Here is a 6,000-nt window from a genome sequence, read left to right as displayed (position 1 = left end):
GCAATTTCTTCAAACCTTCGTGATAAGAATAAAAATACCTTATATTTAAAGAATCGAGTTTTACAAACATACTATTCTGCACATTGCTTGAGTTCAAATGCCGAACCAAAGATCACCTCTGAGGTTATTGATAACAGCTATCAAGTCTATGAGCTTGCCTTTTTTATCTTGTTTGAGTTCATCATCCTCACACACTACAAACATTGTTAGTGTGTGAAGACTTGTTAACTAAACATCAAAGTTGGCATCAAGTAGTCATCCTCACCTCACGCATTTTAGCCAAATCAATTCTTCTGTACGACTGCCAAGCATTTATATCTTGACCACGCAACAAACTAGCGACCACCCTCATGGAGAGGGGCACATTAGCACATTTTTTCACAATATCTCTGCCGATTTCATCAAAACCAGCAATGGCTTCGTCTTCCTTACCTCCAAGTGATATTTTTCTAAACAATTCCCAAGAATCCTTTTCAGAAAGACCTTGCAACTTGTGCAATGGATAGTTTCCAATAGCTGTTGCCACCTTTTGGCTGCGACTGGTCACCAAGATTCTACTTCCCTTTCCCTTCTATCTGCTTTCGAACTTTTCTCTGCAGATCCTCGAATCCAAGCTCCCTCTCACTAATCATCTCACCTACGATAAAATAAATTAGTAATGATTGACATAATATTAAAATGGGGTAGTTTACAACGAAATAAATTATAACATATAAAAAGAGACAACATTTAGTAAGTATAACATTAAAAAAAAATGGAGGGAGAGAGTAAGTGAAATCTTGCTAGATACATTCAAACTTGTACTTTCAAAATATGATCATGCTAAAATAAATTACTGCCTCTCCAAGGTTCAAGTTACGTCCGTCCAAGAAGCAAAACCCAGAGGTCTTTATTCCAATTACAAATTAAACCTAAACAAATTCATAAAATCATGTTTGCACAGGTGCAGACGCCTGTTGGAAGTGCGATTCTATTTTTAAATTTTCCAATGAAAGGATACACTACTCTTAAAAAAATTCATCTGTGGCAAGGTCCACCATATCAATGTCAAGAATGCATTGCTGAATTGCAGTTGTTCAACAGTCTCATATTTGCAACATGACCAACTTGCAAGTGATCAGAGAAAGACTTCTCTAGCAAAATTTTAGTCACTGCACAACTGGCCGCAAATTGTCATTTTTTCTCCCATCATACTAAAGGCTTCATTTCAGATTACATATGAAGTCTCTGTTTCATCAATAAACCATTGCAAGAGAATGTTCCTGGCTTCCTGCAAAGGACCACAAAATTAATATACTACATACTAATAGTCTCTGATCATACAACAGTCAACAGAGGTAAAAAAAACATGCACATAATAGGAACTTATTGTGGTACATATAAACGAGGGAGCCCCAGTTCCTCATTATGAGAAACACTTTTGTTTCTCATAATGACATTTTGGAAAATAATATGATGTTTTTCACTGGTGGAGACCGCGTATGTGTCATGAGTGGGAGCCCCATATCTTGACACGTACCCCATGAGAAACAAAACTTGTTTCTTACAATGAGAAACAGAGAATTACCCCATATAAACTGCAATGGTATCCCGTCAAATTCAATGATCAAACAATCTCTTAAAGCTCAATCAGTTAATGCATGTTTGTGTTATGAAGCAAGCTCAGGCAAGATTTTTTTTTTTTTTTCTTTTTTTTTTGTAAAATTAAAAATAAATAAAATTATGCCCTTTGTCTGATTTATATCTAGCAACATTCAATGCTGCCTAGCTAGGGAATTTCTCTAAAAAAATTACGAGTCATCATACTTGTATTTTGAAACAAAAAGGACATATTTTTTAGCTCAATATTCCCTCTCTATGTTTTTTTTTTTTCCTTTTTTCTTCCCTTTCTTGAGAATTATAAAGCAACAGATTACCAGGCACTAGAAACAAAGCACTACATAATTCAAATAACTCGGATTACTGTTTAATTGTTTATTCCTGCCCCTTGCACCAATCACAAGAGCATAAAAAAGTAAACACTGATCAACAGTAAGCTATTTACATTAATTAGGAACCACAGCATTTATTTTAACATAAGATTGAACAACAATATCCAGAAAGTTCTCTATGTTAGGACTCAGTGACTGACTTTACCTCATGTTTGGTTTACTAGCCTCTCTTATAAAACTGTAATGGTAAGGATCCAATTGCCTTGTTGAAGACTATTTCTCAAGCAGCTTCAACCAGTTCGCCCGAGGCACCCTTGGAGACCTCGGCTGCCTCCTGAACGGGGTAGCTCCAGCATCTTCAGTGTTGGCCGCCTTGGCATGGGGCTTCTTTTTGGTACCCTCTCCTTCTTTCCTGGGCAGCTGCCTAGAGGAAGAAGGTATCCTGCCCTCAAACTCCTTTCGGAACTAGGCCAAAGCAGCCTGTAAAGAGCCAGCCGTCAAAGGAGGATCCTCGACCTAATGGTACGAGGTGGCCAGAGGATCATTGTTGTTGATAGTAACCTCAATATTCTCTACATGTCCGTCCTGACCAAGACCGGGTGTCTGACCATCTTTAGCCATTTCAGACGCTATCCCCACAGACGGCGCCAAATGTTTCGGGGTTTTTTGGAATCCCTCAGGATACAGGTCTTGAATATAGCCGGATAACCGCAGACACCTGCAAAAAAACGAATATTCCGTTTGACAGAATACGCCTCCAACGATCAAGTTAGTGATCAAAAACGAAAGTTTTTAGAGAGAGAAAGTAGAGGGAAGTTAGAGCAACTCTTATGCAATAAATGAGATTCCTTAATCCACTCCTCCCATCATAAATGATTGGGGTATATATAGGGGTTAGAATGTGTGCACTCCAGGGTTGGTGCTCTAAAAGGGAATGATCTGATTGGCGGCGCAATCAGAGTAGGACACATGTCCTTTAGGGGCGCCATTATGACGCCTTTCTCGGGATTTGGGCCTCCTGATATAATGAGGTCTTTTTTCTTTCAGGTGCTCCTTTGTTTTTGCACGTGTCGTCTTCCCATTGGGACACGTGTCACCTTTTATTGGGCCACGTGTCACTATAGGATTGGACTCTTTCAGGTACTCCTTTGTTTTGCCACGTGTCGTTTCCTATTGGGACACGTGTTGCCTTTTTATTGGGCCATGTGTCACTATAGGATTAGACCACGTGATGGGGTATTTTTACTCTAAACAGGTATTGCTTGAGCGACAAATTTTAGCAACACCTCCCTTCCTGCTCTAGATAGAAGTCTCTCCTTCCACCGTTTTACCTTCTTCCAAACTCGATCTTGAATAGCCTGAAAAACGGTTTTCTTTGATCTACCTAGGTAAGTAGGGAGACCCAGGTATTTATTGTGTCCCTCAACCCTCGTAAAGTTCAACTTTGACCGAAGAGTTTCGTGCGAATTAGCACTAACATTACGACTGAAAGACACCTCCGATTTTTCAACATTTATTTTCTTACCCGAGGCAAGCTCATAAATGGACAAGATGTCAAGAATCGCCTCCGCATCAGACTCGCTTGCTCTTGTAAATAAGAGGCTATCGTCTGCAAAAAATATATGTGATATAGCAGGCACATATCTTCCCAATTTCACCCCATGAATGCATTTTCGGTTCTCAGCATTGCGGAAAAGGGCGGAGAATCCCTCTGCGCAAATTAAGAATAAAAAAGGGAAGATTGGATCCCCTTGGCAAAGGCCTCTGGTGGGAGAAAATCTGTTTGAGGGAAAACCATTTACTAGCAAAGAGTATGAAACAGACGATAAGCATCGCATTATAAGGGCCACAAAATTCACATTAAACCCCAGTTTCAACATCATACCCTCAATAAAAGTCCACTCCACCCTATCGTACGCTTTGCTCATATCGAGCTTCAAAGCTATATACCCTTTAACCCTTGTTTTCTTTTTCCTCGAATAGTGGAACATTTCATAAGCAATGAGAACATTGTCAGTGATAAGCCTACCAGGAACGAAGGCACTCAACAACTCACTAATCACACTCGGAAGAACAGTCTTAAGTATATTCGAGATCACTTTAGACACTAATTTATAGAGAACATTGCAAAGACTGATAGGTCTGTAATCTTTTGTAGACTTACATTATTTTATTTTCGAAATAAGCACAATGTTGGTGTAATTTATTTGATCGAATGGGCTGCCATTGTTAAGAATATTCAGAACATATTCAACCACATCATCTCCAAATACATTCCAGAACTTCTTATAAAAAAGAGCAGGCATCCCATCTGGGCCGAGAGCTTTTGTGGGGTGCATTTGTTTCAGAGCTTTGACTACCTCCTCCCTAGTATATGGCTTTGTAAGTTCCTCATTCATCTCATCTGTGACTCGGCAGTCTACTACATCAAGCACCTCCTGCATTTCGTTATCTCCATAGGAAGTGAAAAGGGTCTTAAAGTATTCCACAAAAATAGCTTCCATCTCCACCTCCGCGTTTCTTCAATCCCCCCCCCCCCATCGAGAATGCCTTTAATAGTATTCCTTTGCCTGCATTGCTCAGCCTTTTTGTGGAAGAAGGCTGTGTTTTTATCACCCTCCCTTAACCTGACGACTTCGTGTAGCCCAATAGGCTTCTTCTCATTTTTCGAGCTCATCGATCTCACTGTTAATAGCACGAATTTCGTCCAGTTTTTCTTTCGTGGGATCTTTTAGCATGGCTTGCTTCATCTTCTACCTTCTTAAGCTTATCTCATTAGCAAAATCCCTGGGTCGCTTGCTACTCCACTGTTTCAGATTGTTGGAGAATCTTTCAACTTTTTCTCTAGCATCAAACCCCTCTAATATACTCCAAGACTCCGCCATAATATTTCCACATTCGTCATCTCGTTAAGGCTGGCCATTTCGGATATCCGATCCAATTCGAAATTTCAGATATCGGAAAATTTTGGATCAGCAAAATTACGGTCCGAATCCGTTTCGAAAAAAATTAGATATCCGAAATTTCGGATCGGATTACCAAATATCCGATCCGTGTACTAATATTGAAATTTTTGTATTTCTTTTAGTATAATACCCCTGATTTGAGTGGTTTAAAATCTTATATTTTACAAACTTTCATAATAATTATAAAAAAATTAAGTGAATGCAACAAATTCAAGCACAATGATGCAATAAGGTTCACTTGATTATTAAGGCAACGAAAAAATACTTGTAAAAATTTAGGAAAATCACTTAACTAAAAATCTAAGAATACAAATAAGTATTACATTATTAGAGCTAACATTATAAGTGGGAGTTTGTTGCAAAATTAGTTAATTTTTTATAAGTTTTTTTTTTATACTAAAAAAATCGGATTGGATCGGATCGGATATCCGGTATTTTTAGATTCGTGATGCGAATCCAATCCGAAATATCCGAAATTGAAAAAACTAGATCAGATATCCAATTTTTTGGATCGGAACAACCGGATCACGAATCGGATCGTTCGGATCGGATTTTTTGCCCACCCCTACATCTCGCAACCATTCCTTCTCAAACTTGAACCCCTTTACCTCTTCTTCTTTTTTTTTTTTTTTTTTTTTATTTTTATCAATAATAAGCTGCTCTTGAATTGTGATTTTAAGTGAGATATGGTCAGAGCGGCGTTTAGGGAGATGCTCCATCATGGTACGAGGGAAGAGGGTAAGCCATTCATCAGTTGCTAAAAAACGATCTAACCTCTCCATAATATTATCCTCGGCCACTCTATGATTGCTCCAAGTATAAGGTGGGCCTTCAAAGTTGATATTCACCGATTTACATTTTTTTATGGTTTCACGGAAACCATCAATTTCACATTGCTTGGTAGAATTGCCACCCTTTTTCTCATCATGAGCGAGGATACAATTAAAGTCTCCAAAACATAGCCAAGGATTTATATTTGCATCGCCAAGTCTTTCCAGCAATTGCCATGTCTCGTGTTTCCTACCATCGTTGAGGTTGCCATATATGCCAGTTAATCTCCACACAAAAAGGTCATCATCACACACCTCAAAGTCCATGTGATT

The sequence above is a fragment of the Chenopodium quinoa genome, unplaced genomic scaffold (genome assembly GCF_001683475.1).
Source record: "Chenopodium quinoa cultivar QQ74 unplaced genomic scaffold, ASM168347v1, whole genome shotgun sequence".
NCBI lineage: Eukaryota > Viridiplantae > Streptophyta > Magnoliopsida > Caryophyllales > Amaranthaceae > Chenopodium > Chenopodium quinoa.
Note: the sequence above shows the minus strand (reverse complement) of the source record.